This window comes from Martes martes, assembly GCF_963455335.1.
Source record: "Martes martes genome assembly, chromosome: 18".
Lineage (NCBI taxonomy): Eukaryota > Metazoa > Chordata > Mammalia > Carnivora > Mustelidae > Martes > Martes martes.
Genome location: NC_137906.1, coordinates 32847997 through 32861470, shown reverse-complemented (window position 1 = coordinate 32861470; position 13474 = coordinate 32847997). Strand labels below are relative to the sequence as shown.

Here is a 13474-nt window from a genome sequence, read left to right as displayed (position 1 = left end):
TGATGTCCGCGCTACAATGAGCCTCATAGAATAGGTGAAGAAAAGGCTCAGAGAGGTTATGCAACGTCCCCAAGGTCACACAGCTAGTAAAGGCTGGATCTGGGACTTGAACCCAGGCAATCTGGCACTAGAGAAACTACCACGTTGCCCACCCGAAATCTGAATTTCTTTTCTGTCCTGGGGTCCTAGTCCTTTAAGGTCTGATCAGATGGGTCCGAGATCCCAGGGCCACTGGTGGCTCTGGATGCTGGCCAGCACTGCATAGCTTTACTCTAGGCCCCACAAAGTGAGGCACAGGTCACCCAGAGTCCCCCAGGCTAAAAGCACCTCTCTTCATGGCACGCAGGGTCAACACGTGTCAGTGACGTGACAGCCCCCCGTCGAAAGGCACGGGCTATGATCCCCTTTGCAGCCTAGAAGGTGAACCTGGACGATTTGCCCAGATCATGAAATTAGCAGGTAGCAGAACTGGGCTCAAACCCTAGCCTTCCGCTCACTGTTTTTAAAATGGAGCGACGACTCCCACAACAAGCACATATCGAGAACCCACCATGTCCCGGGCAACGGTGATACACAGCAGAGTCAGGCGGGCCCGTGTCCCCTGGGCATGGCCGGGCCAGTGCAGAACACCAGGGCAGGTTGGTACGTAAGCCGACGCGACATGATGGCAGGCGTGCTGTGAGAACACAGAGGAAGAGGGAGCAGCCCCTAGGGGACAGCATCCGAGTCTTCACGGAGGAAGTGACATCGGAGCTGGGTCTCCAAGGGGAGGGCGGGAGCACGGGCGGTTTGGCAGGAGAGCCATGGGGACGGGCGTGCTCAGAGGCCGGAGGCCGCGCAGCACAAGGGTGAGTAGGGTGTATGCGGGGCATGGCCTGGGGCTGGGCCAGAAGCGTCATAGGCCTTGGAAGCTTGCACATTGTTCTAGGGCCTGTGGGGGGGGGGGTGGGCAGAAGGCTCTTGAGGAGGAACATAGTGAGACCTGCCTCGGGAAGAAACGCATTCCACAGTCAGAAGATGGGTTAGGAGGAGGCAAAGTGGGGCGCCTGGGTGGCTCAGTCGGCTCAGCATCTGCCTTCAGCTCAGGTCGTGATCCCAGGGTCCTGGGATCGAGTCCCACATCAGGCTCCTTGCTCAGCGGGGAGCCTACTTCTCCCTCTGCCCCTCCCCCTCCTTGTGCACCCTCTCTTACAAATAAATAAAATCTAAAAAAAAAAAAAAAAAAAAAGGAGGAGAAGCAGGCAGGAAAGGGGCAGGTCCCTGGTGAGATACAAGAATGGGAGCTCCCCAGAAGAGTCACAAAGCCTGGCACTGGGTTTGGGGATCGGGGGCCCCGGCACGAGCACAGTGGATGCTGGTTCCCCTGATGTGCGTGGGTTGCAGCAGGAGGAACACATTTGCCGGGCAAGGGTAAGGCTGACAGCCCACTGGGAGAGCCAAGTCTGGTAACAATGTGGAAATGGGCCCCGGCAATGGGAATATGGGCGGGACCTTCCCTCCACCGAGACCAGGAGCAGCCAGCAGAGCCCCCTGTCACGGGCGTGCAGGTGGGGTATGCAGTCACACCGGGAAGAAGACTGGGGAGGGGGGCACCAGATGGGGAGAAAGCCCAGAGCAGACAGTGGGACGCAGAAGCAGAAGCCTCGAGAGGAGAGATCAGAGAAGAAGGCGTCGAGCAAACTTGCTGATGATGTGAACTGAAGCCTTTCTCTACTCTTCTCCCATAGCACCTGTCCTGGCCTGATGCTACGCTGTCGCTATCATTGTTTACCTGCGTGTTCTCGCTTCCCCACCACTGACCCCTCGTATGGTGCACAGACGGTCCTCCCAGTAGTCGGAACAGTGCCCAGTTTGTAAACGGTGCCCAATAAATAGGTGTCCAAGAGACAGCTGATTGAGCTGGAGAGCTAAGAAGAAGAAACAGAGCTAGACATTTCTATCCAGTTTGGTACTGGAAGGAAAAAGAGATCCTTATCGAGGGCCGGGAGCCCCTTCCCAAAGATAAAACTCCGGGCCCAGATGGCGTCACTGGTGAATCCTGACAAACATTCAAGGAAGAATAATACCAAGTCTATACAAAAAACACCTCCATAAAATCGAAGGGGAGGGTTTTCCCCCACCACACCCAGACACCCGCTCTCATTCTACGAGGCCGGCATGACCCTGATTCCAGAAGCAGGCAAGACATCACAAGAAAAGAAGAACGCCGACCAACATCGCTCAGGTTCACGAGCACAGAAGATTTTAACAAAATTTTCGCAAACTGAGCCCTCCCTTTGAGAAGGAGAATCCAGGGCTGCCTGGGGGGCACTGTCAGTTGGAGTATCCAACTCTCGGGCTTTGGCTCGAGTGGTGATCTCGGGGTCATGGGATGGAGCCCTGTGTCGTGCTCCCACATTCTCTCTCCCTCTCCCTCTGCCCCTCCTGCTCAAGCTCGCTCTCTCTTAAATAAGTAAATAAATCTTAATCCCCCCCAAAAGGGGGGTGGAATCTATTTCCCCACCCACTGAACCCTGGCTGCCCTCATCAGTTCTTCTATCAATAAAAGGCAGTGGAAATGACTTGAAGCCAAGAGGCGTCACACGCTTCCAATCTCTCTGCTCAGTGACCGCAGGTTCAAGCCTGGCCCAGCCCGCTGGAGGGTACGAGACTGCACAGAGCCCAAAGGAGCCTTTCTGGCAAAGACCACGCTGGACCAGCCAGCCCCGGGCCGACCGCCAGCTGACCCCAGACACGTGAGGGAGCCCAGCTGAGCCCAGCCCGCACAGCCCGCCTGCAGAATCGTGAACTAAATCAGCGTTTTCTGTTTTAAGCTAGTATGTTTCAGAGTGGCTTGTTACACGGCAACAGCTAACCGGTACAGTGCTTTAACAGATTCCATTCTCAAGGACAGAGATCAGGCCTTACCCATGTTCCTACGCCCAGAGCCCAAGGCTACCCAGCAAATATTTGTTGAACGTCTGCTAGTTTGGGCAGCTTTTGCGGAAGAGCTAATAGCCGCCATTCTGCCGATGACCGTGCCTGAGCCCTCAGTTAAAGATCTCCCTGCTGGCTGCTGTCATCTGAGGAGCTCCTTGTAATTACGCCACCCGGCAAACCCACACCCCAGCCCAGAGAGGGTTGGTGGTGTCCCTGCGGGCTCACGTGTCAGCCTGGGGGTGAGGCGGATTTGGATTCGGTGGCTAGGGGTGAAGCAGGTGTCAAACACAGGGCGTCACCCGTCCTCACAGCCATTAGGCTGCGGCTGTGCTCTCCTTCACAGAACACTCTGTATCAGTGCCTTTCAAGCAATCCCTGGGGGGATCAGTGGCGTTCATGATCACAGCCTTGTCATCTTTCCTAAGTGACCAGGAGCTGTCCTTTCTGTAAGTGCATTCTGCTGGCAAGTCCGGGACCAGAAATCACTTCCTATAACTTCACCAGGCCAGAGGAACCTTAGACCATTAGGGGATATTTCAGACACCATCCCAACCCACTAGGCTTACGTCCATTTTCCCAAATCCGTCACTCCTATTCCCGCCTTCAGAACTCAGGGGTATCCCCATACCACCCTTGCTCCGACAGGCTTCCTCACCTTTTAAGGTCACATCTTTATAAAAGGAGACCTGGGATCAAGACTCACATGGAAAGTCAGCCTTGCCTGCCATTAATCGAGGGTGCCGGGAAAAAGAACCACAATGAAAACAAAACAATGTGATCAGATGCCCAGCTAGAAACAGTGGCCGCCGAAAGCTCATGACCAAGGCCAGCTGTCTCTTCTTGCTGAAACAGGATGTCACATGTGTTTGGGAAGTGTTAAAGACATGCCTGCACAGCCCTGAGACTTTCTCCTTGGAAGGCTGGGCGGGAACTCAAAAGGGAATGATCTTAAAGGGGTTCTATTTTATGTCATGCTACGCGTCTATTTTCCCTAAAACAGCTGTGATCGTCAGTTGCGTGTGTCCACCTGGTTGAGCCACCGTATTTGTGTGAGGGTGTTCTTTGCAAGGGATTGACGTCTAAACTGGTGGGCTTGGAGAAAAGCAGATTATGCTCCCTCCCACGGTGGGCCTCATCCCATCAGGTGAAGGTGTGTATAGAACAGAAAGGCTGACTTTCTCCAAGCAAGAAGGCATTCAGTCCGTAGACAGCCTTCAAGACTCGAGCTGCGGCTTCAGCTCTTCCCCAGGTCTCCAGCCCACCAGCCCACTGGGCAGACTTTGCACTCACCAACCTCTATAACGATGTAAGCCAATTCCTTAAAATAACTCTCTTTCTCTCCAGAGGCACCTCCTGAATTCGTTCTGTTTCTTGGAAAACCCTGACCAACACTGCATCTCCCCTTCTCGGTTCCCCGCCCATACAGATTCACTAACCTGAGAGCTGGCAGGCCAGGCCCCTTAACTGGGGGGTCAGGAGGTGGGGAGAGGGGGAAGGACAGGAAGAGAGTCCCTCTGTGAAAGACTCAGGATCAGGGCAGACGCTGAGCCAACTGGGGCGTGAGCCATGGCCATGAACTTGAAATCGCAGAGTACCATTTCCCCGCCAGGATGCCTGGTGATGGGGGGTGGAGGATGGGCTGTGAAGGAAAGGCCATCCCCCAAATCCCTTGCCCTTCTGACTGGGGCACCTTTGATGACGTGGCGTCTGCAGCTATGACACCATTGAACCGTGGAATTGGGAAAGTGACCCCACACAACAAGAGTCGCGAACTCACGCAGTCTCAGGGGAAAGGCGCTGGGTCATCACGCAGCCTCTGCCTGCCTCCTCCTGCATTCTTCTCCCAGCGCCCAGTTCCCATCCGCACGTGCCCTGGGACTGGGGACCTCACTGCTTCCCGACCCCACATCTGATTACTGGGCCCTACCATTCAGAACAAGCTTTTCCGAGACTTCATTTGCCCATCCCCTTCTCGAGGTGGGCAGTGGGATTCTACCGCCTATTGGTCCTTAAATAAACCCACTCTCTAACAGAAATACGCGTGTTTTTAAAAGCTGAAGCGGAAAATCAGCATCATTTGCCACAAATAGAGATCGATTGGGGAAATAAATACCTCCCCCCCCACCCCCCGCCACAAAAGCCCACAAGTTCTGGCTTCGATGCTGGGGTCTGTCAAAGGGCTGAGCTGGAGACCTGCTCTGTCTGGTCGAAGGAGGCAAATGAGGTCGGAAAGGCACGAATCATGTCAGCCCCAGCTAAGACGCGCTTGCGGTGGAATTGGAACCGTTGAAAGAGAACTGAAAAGGGGACCACGTTCTCACAAAGTGCTTTAACACCATTGAACGTTGTGTCCAGAGCCACCTGAAGTCACACAGAAATGCTCGGGTAGCCCCTACCCAGGGGACGACAGAGCATGCGCCCCCCCCCTTCCTTCCACACACGCCCCCCTCCACCCACTCAGCTGGACCAGCCGGTTCCAGAGCCTTCGATGGGTCTAAGGGGCCCCAGCCCCCAGGAACCTGCTGGAGATGGACAGGAGCCTCACCAGCACAGGCTCCCAAGGAGCCAGCTGGCAGGGACAGGACAAGGTGAAGCCACTTTGCATGACAGTCTGGTGGCTCTTCATGCAACTACGGTCACCATGGGACCCCGCAATCCCACTCCCAGGGATTTACCCAAGAGAAGAGAAAACCCATGCCCAGACGGGGACGTGAATGTTGACAGCAGCGTTATTCGCAATGTCCAAGAGATGGGAGCAGCCCACGTGGGACAGGCTGGGTCGGGGCTCAGACCAAGCTCCGGGACACGGCTGGGGGGATGCCCTGGGGTGTGGCCCACCAGCCCTGAGGCCAGGAGCATGACTTTCTGGGTGCCTCCAGAGGGATGGAGGTGGGGGTTCTTGAAATTCTCCGGAGCAAGGGAAGCTGTGTATCATCAGCAGCCAAAGCTCACGGCATCGGGGTGGAGGGGGAATGCCTACCACGGAGGAAAGGGCACACGCATGGGCACCCACGGTGCAAGGACACCGCCACTCTCGTTCCTGCCCTGTGTGTCAACACCTGTACTCCACGTGGTCCGTCACTGTCTTTACAACCATTAGCTTAAATCGATTGAATCTTTACATGGGTATTACTCCGTAAAAGGGAAATCAGTACCCCTTGCCAAGGGACTGACATTTCAGTAATCCACTTTAAAATAAACGTGAGCACACCCCAGTTTTTAACGTCTGCTCATGTGCTTGTAGAAACCGTCGCCAGAGGCCCGTGCGTGTGCAGACCACACTCTGGGCGTGGCAGTAATGAAGCCACTTTCGGGCTCCAGCCTGGAAGAATGTGACCCCGTGTCACATCGATATAAATGGACGCTGACCGTGCCACCCGGGCCTGACCCGGCTCCAGGCAAAGCCAGCTGCAGGAGGGAGAGAGAACAGCTGCCCGGCCCCAGTTACCCTCACACCCTCCCAAATCTCTCCCCTTCCTTCTCACTCCCTGCAGCCTCTAGCTGGCTCCTCGCCCACCCAGGGGGCCCTCCTTCTGGGACTCCTCCCCTGGGGCCGGCTGAGATGCAGGGAGCCCAAGACGCCGGGTGCCTACCTCTCTCATGGGACAGAGCTTACCGGGTCCCTACTGTGTACTTAGCTCTGGGCTGGATGCCGGGGGTACCCCAGTGAACTCAACAGATGGTGGTCCCTGCATCCACCAGCTGTCGCCTCCCTTAAGACAGAGGGGTCTGTCCTCCATGAGACAGGTTGGGGGGCAGCAAGGTCATGCCTGGGACCCTGGGGGCATAGACGGCTGACCTTGGAGGAGGAGCGCCCACCTCCCAGACACCCAGTAGAACATCCGTAACAAAGGAACTTTCCTGGCCCCAAAGGCCGGGATTACTTCAAGAGGAGGACACAGATGCTGTACAGAGAGGGAACAGACAGGATACATCAATTGTAACATGGTCTGTGGGGTCCACAAGGCTTGGATTCAAAGCCAAACACGGCCACTGGTGGTTTTAGGCAAAAATGTTAAGGCTCCACTCTTCCATCTATAAACGGGAATAATGACAGTCCCTACCTCATAGGTGGTTGTTCACTTTAAACGAGATAAAGGCTATAAAGCCCACGGCCCAGGAGACTGCTTTGCGCCCTACAAATCCTGTAATAACAGCAATGCTAATTATTATTCTCGCTCCTGACAACACTGGCAGGATCGAAGTCGTTTTCTCCTACCCTCAAATTCCAGCCGAAAACACAGGTCCAGGCCTGGGTCCTTGTGTGTCTCTGAATGCTCTTCACAGCTCCAGACTCCCATCCCCCACGGTGTCCTGGACACCTCGCTGGCATTCTCAGGATGGCCCTACTGCAGCCACTGTCCTCACTGCGGCCCCCTATGCTGTTCCCAGCTCCGGGACAGGAAACCCATCCCACCCACGTGGCGTTCACAGCAGGATGTCCCAAGGGCATGCTCCCTGGGGGCTGGAGGGAACTTCGAGGGCTAAGTCCCCATGACCTCAGCCCCCCTCCCCCGTGACCGCCCAGCCCCCACCCCGCCCCTCTGTCCACAGAGCCTCCAGCAGGCCACCCCTCAGCTCCTAAAGCTCCCCTCCCCCAAACCTGCAGAACACAAGCCGCTTGCGGAATTCAGGGAAAAACATTTTACTATTCTTGAACTTCAGGTACGGAGGAAGCTCGTGAGTCCAGTCTCTCCGGTGTGGATGAGGCTGGAGTCCCTCTGTGCCCGCCTTCCACTGCTGCTCCTCCCTCCACGTGCCCTGCACCGCGGGCGCCCCTGCCGGCATCTTCCGCCTCCCCTCTCTGTGCCCGGCTGCACACCCACAGCCATCACTGCTGGACTCTTCTCAGCCCATCCCCGGTCCCACGGGCGGCAGGAAAGCCTCGCCTGCCGCGCGACCATGGGCTTCCCCGAAACCTCATCTCTTGACCTGGCTCCCAGCACGCGTGTCCTTGCACTCATCGTCCCCTCACTAGACGGCAGCCTCCTTTAAAAAGAGGGAGATCTCCCTTTGCTCCCTGCACAGAGCTCTTCAATAACACCCATCGAGATGAAAGTGGGCTAGCCAGCCTCCCCCTCGGCCTTCCCTGAGTTCAAGCAAGCCGCTTCTGTCTTCATCAATGCGCCAACTTCTCCGATACCTAGAACAACGTCCAAGGTCATCCCAGCAGCAAAATGACCCTCACTAAAGATGGAGAGACTCCCTGGGAAGCTGAGGGGCTGGGAGGGGAACACAGGGGCGTCTCTGCAGAAGAGGAGCTTGGGCAAAGAGCTCACAGCTGCTCCTGGATCGGACGTGTTGTCTTAAGTGTGAACTGTGTCTGTCCCATATGCTGACTCCAAAATGTCAGTCACTCCAGACCTAAGATTTTTGCCCCGGGTCACCGCGCTGATTCATGAAATCCCCTGATTACTTAAAAAAGAGTTTTAAAGTTGGGATGCCTGGGTGGTTCAGTCGGTCGAGAGTCCGACTCTTGATCTCAGCTCAGGTCTTGATCTCAGGGTCATGAGTTCAAGCCCTGTGTTGGGCTCCACACTGGGCATGGAGCTTACTTTAAAAAAAAAAAAAAAAAAAAAAGAAGGATTAAAAAAAAAACTTTTAAAGTTGAAAGCATCCACTTTAGTTTCACTCTACCCAAAAGTATCTGGGATATTATGGATCTGAGTGCAGTTTATGTTTTTTTTCGAAATACCAACTGAGAAAAAGACATTAATTGATCACAAGTAGGCAGAGAGGCAGGCAGAGAGAGAGAAGGGGAAGCGGGTTCCCTGCGGGACTCGATCTCAGGACCCTGGGATCATGACCTGAGCCGAAGGCAGAGGCTTTAACCCACTGAGCCACCCAGGCACCCTCCACTGCAAATTTTTTAAATTAATTATTATTATTATTATTTTTATTTTTATTTTTAAGGGGAGGCCGTTTGCCACATAAGCTGGTGATCAGAAGCGTCAGAACAGGAAATCTTCGAAGTGCCTTCTCTACGGGAGTCTGCACTGAAGGACTGAACTGTCCATCCCTCCATCCTCCATAGTGACAGCTGATGAAGTCACACGTGTATTTCTCCAGATCACCTTGATGCTGAATGTCCCGCTGGTGACCCTTCCCCCAGCTCTAGACCTAGGAGTGCGAGGAAGCTTCTAGAAGCTGAGGTCATCCAACCCGTCCACAGAGGGCGGGAGTGTGGGCCACCTCTTCACCCTCAGTTCCCTTTTAGATCAACAGAAGCCCTGCTTCCCAAGGACGGTGAGGGCCAGAGCAATTCAATTATTCTGGTTAATGACGACTCATTAGGCAGACGAGATACTGCGTGAACAAAACCAACAGTGTCTTCAAAGGGGAAAGAGGGAGGGACTCATTTAGCCGGTTCGCCTCCAGCCCCACTCCTCGCTACATCCTACCCCAGGATGGGCCAACATCTCCAGAGTCTGCAGCTGTGCCCGAGAGTGACCCAGTGCCCAGTGGGAAGTGACCCACGGCCTAAGCATGGCTTCCTGCCCACCTTGCTCCCATTAGTACGTAAGCGTGGAAACCTAGCATCCCAAGTGGGACCCTGACCCTGGGGACCTGGCCTGGGACCCCAAGGACCAGTCCTAAGCCACTGGGCTCCTGGGCACGGAGTCCCTAGATCCAGCTATAGTCCTGGTTCTACTGCCAACCTCCTGGGTGATCTTGGGTGACACACCCCCCACCTGTGGGTCCCTCATTGTCAGACTGGGACTTTCTAAGGTTCTGATGCCCTTGAAATCCCCCCAATCTTAGCCCATGGCTGGCCTGAATGCAGAGAGCTCTCACCGCCAGGCCTCACCCCAGGCCTCCGCCCAAGGCTTGGCTGCCTGGAAGAGCCCAAGTGACTGGAACAGAGCTCCGCTGGTTCTCCTGCGTCAGAGACACCCCCTCAGCCCCCACCCAGGGTATCAGGTTACTAGCACAGCACTTTCTCTCCCTGGGTGGCAGCTCGGTCTCTGATATTTTTAGACTCCCCCCTTGGCCTGTCCCTAACGAAAGCCAGATGCGTCTGAACACGATTCCACTCTTTGCCCTCTTTGGGTAACTCCTGCAGGAAGCCAGACTCCATCCCTCCTGGGGCAAGAAGGGGAGCCTCGTCTTCCCGCCACCCCAAACCCCACCCCCATTCTTTCCCCGGACAAGCCGAAGCCAACCTCCAAGAGTCAGGCCTCTAGTCTGTCTGTGGCACCAGCTGCCTCCTGTCCCCAATTCCAGCTGCTGATGCCAACTGCCTACTCTCCTAAGCCCTGTCAGGCGTCCAGAGCCAGTTTTTCCTCCCAGAAGGCTCGTCACGGACTTTCACCTGCCTCTTCCGGGAGGGTTCTGCTCCCCAGTCCCAGCACCTGGGACCCCAACCTCCCTTTGTCATCCCTTTGGGGGATGGCTGCCACCACCTTGCTCTGCAGCTCTCCGTGGCCTGTGTCAGAGGCCCCAGCTGTCCACGGAGCTGGACAGTGGCCACAAGTTACAACACACACACACACACACACACACACACACACACACACATTATGTGCCCCCCAAGGACAGTGACTGGACACTTCCTCCCCAGCAGACACACCAACCAGCCAGCAATCCAACGCCATCCCATCTGGCCTGGAAGGGGATTTCTGTATTTTTGTCTCGACAGACTTCCCCTCCTGGTCGTGTCTGGCCGAGTTTACTATGGCAAAGGACTGGCCTCTGCTGGGCTCCCCATCCACCCGGAAGGCGGCAGAGCCGGACAGGAGAGTCCCCAGGGATGAAAATCGGCTGGTCACGTCAACCTCTGAATCACCTGTTGCCGTAAAACGGAGAATCTGTGCGCGCATGCACATGGGTTGAGCTTCTGCCTGGAATAGCACAGGCGAGGCAGAGAAAGGAAACCTGGGCAAAACTTTTGCTTCCACTCCAGGAAGAGAGGGCCTTATAAAATAACGCGTGTGTGCGGGGCAGGGTGACCAAGCGGATATGTCCTGCGCTTACAGTCACATGCCGGGGCCCTACTTGCCCCTCGTGAGCTGTGCCAGGGACGCGGGACCACGCCAGCCAGACACGTGTCACCTCTCCCCCTGGGTGGGGTGCTGCAGCAGTCGCCCCAGAGCGTCCCCACCAGGCTGGCCACCTCTGTGCCTTCCAGCACCAACACCGGTCCCTAGGTCTTACGTGGATCTCAGTTTCCCCACTTTGGGGGCAGAGGGGGCTCCAGGCTATGTGGCCAGCTCTCAGACTCTCACTCCCACTCCCCAATTCCTGGCGGGGGTGGAGGCCGTGGATCACAAATCCCTTAGTGGGAAAACAGGTTTGGTGCCTTCTTGCCACCCCCATGCCCCTCCCTCCGCTGTGGGCTTAGCATCTGCCAAGGCCCCCCTGGGCATCTGGGCCCTGGTTTCTCCAGAAGTTTCTCCCCCGCATTCCAGGAAACCCACCAGGGCATTGCCAGGTGGATAAAGGGAAGGCTTGGGGAGAGGCTGATGGGGGTTCAAAGTCTGGCTCTTGGTACTTACTGGCTCAGTGATCTTGAGAAACTGACTTCATGTCTCTGGCCTGGCTCTCCCCACCTGCCACCTGGGAGTGGGGATGGAGGCAGCTGGGTGAGGCTTCTAGAAGGGGAGAGTGTGGGCGCCCTGCACACTGCCAGGTGCCCTGCAAATGCTCCATTAGCTTTGGTTCTCATCTTGGTCCCTTCTCTACTCCTGGGGAAACCCGGGCTCCTGCCCCGTCCTCAGCCTCCTTCCACTTCCTTATACTGAGGCCAAATTCTGGGCAGAGGTAACCTGCAGCAGCCAGTACCTCTGGGACTCCTCACTAATTCAGACGGAAGCAGGGAGGGCACTGGAGACTTCTTTTTTTTTTAGAATTGTGGTATAATATACATAACCTACTATCCATCATTTAACCACCTGTAATTGTACATTTCACATACATTAAATATACCAAAAATGTCACGTAACCATCATCACTCTCTACATCCCAAATGTTCTCACCCAACAAAAACTCCAGACCCAGTAAGCAATAACTCCCCACCCCCTGCCCCAGGCCCTGGTAACCTGTACTTTCTGTTTCTGTCCCTACGAATGTGCCCTCCTCAGTGCCATCAGCGGGATCACACAGGATCTGGGCTGCAGGTTTCTCAAACCCTTCACTTCTCCTCTGTCCGTCCCTTTTCAGGCTGGTCTCTCCACAGCAGACACAGCCAAGGGTAAAGATCCCCCCGCCCCCAACACACATCTTTGGAAAGATGTAGAGAAGCTTTTCCCAAACCTGAAACTGGGCTGTCTGCCTCATTCCAAAATAAGGTGTTGGGTTCTTTGCCCTGTGGGGTATCTGTCCTATCCAAGTACCCTCCACTGGCCCCTGATTATGTTCCCCTGCCAGCCCCAAATTAGGACCTCCCTGGGGGTGATGTTTAGGACCCTGGATTTGGAGAGTGTATAGTCCCTCTATACATGAGCTCTGGCCTCCCCTTTCTCTGGAATCCACGCGTGGGGTCTTCAAACACCCACCCCCAACCCCAACCAGAGTGGGGAGCGAGAATCAGTCATCCCAGGGGCGCCCCCAGGCTCCTCCAGCGCTCCAGACCTAAGGAAGTTGCTCCTCAACGCTGGGGAGCGCAACGGAGCTGCCGCCAGGGCCGAGGAGGGGACCCACCGGTCCCGTGCGCTCCGTGAGGCTGGGGACCCTGCGTCGAGGCGCCCGGGACCTTCCCGCGACGCCGGACTGCCCTGGACTCCGAGAGCCCCGGGAGCGCGGCTGGCGGGGGCGAGGGGAGCCGCCCTGACTTCTCCCCAAACTTTTCCCGCCCGCCTCGGCGCAAAAGGCGCAGGAAGCAGTCCGGGGGTGGGGAGGTGGAATTCGGGGTCCGGGGCGAACTCGGCGCAGTAGTGGGGGGACGTCCGCGCCATGGTCGTCTGGCGGAGGACGGCGGGTTTTCGGTACGGATGGGCCTCGGCTCCTCCCTACCCCCCCCCCCAACGGCAGAGACCCCCTCCGTGGGTGCGGGGGCTCGCGACCCGCTCCCCAGGGCGCACGCTGCCCGCAGCCCCTCGACGTGGCCCCCGCGCCCCGCGCCCTGCGCGCGCCTCCCAGGGAGGGCGAGCCCCACTCACCGGGCGGTGGCGGCTGGACGGACGGACGGGCTGGGGTGCGAGGCGCGGCCACCGGGCTGTTTTGAAGCTCTGGGCTGGGACTACGCGCTCTCCCTCCTCCCTCGCCGTGGCGCGGAGCCTCCTCCCCGAGTCCCCTCCTTCCCGGATCCCGCCTCCCGGGGCGTGATGTCAGGGGCAGGGAGAGCCGAGTGGGAGGGACGGCGGCAGGCGGGAGGGGGACGCTGGCGGGAAAGGCCGCAGCCCCGGGAGCGCCCCCGGTCCCCCCTTGCCGCCTCCCCGCGTTCCTCGGGCCAAGTTTGGGGCGGAGTCTGTCGCGGGGTTGGGGAAAGAGGGAGAAAAGCGCCGCTCCTTCGAGCCAGGAGTCTCTCCCCTGCGTCCTCTTTGACGGGTTTCCACTCCCTCCCCTCCCTGGTCCCAAGGCTCCCCTTTTCTTCTCTCCCCTTCCTTCCCGTAAGGGT

The 13474-nt window shown here is 56.9% G+C and overlaps 1 protein-coding gene across 2 annotated transcripts in view; it reads right to left on the bottom strand.

The window, feature by feature from the left end:
* EMP2 (epithelial membrane protein 2) overlaps positions 1–13151 on the bottom strand; it is a 30116-nt gene extending 16965 nt beyond the window's left edge. Inside the window, exon 1 of one of the 2 annotated variants that reach the window (XM_080829734.1) lies at positions 13017–13151. The gene's annotated coding sequence lies outside the window, so the exon portion shown is untranslated. Of the gene's footprint in view, positions 1–11414; positions 11476–13016 lie in introns of those variants that run through there. The other variant, XM_080829735.1, reaches the window with a different exon arrangement.
* Positions 13152–13474: the final 323 nt, after the last annotated feature.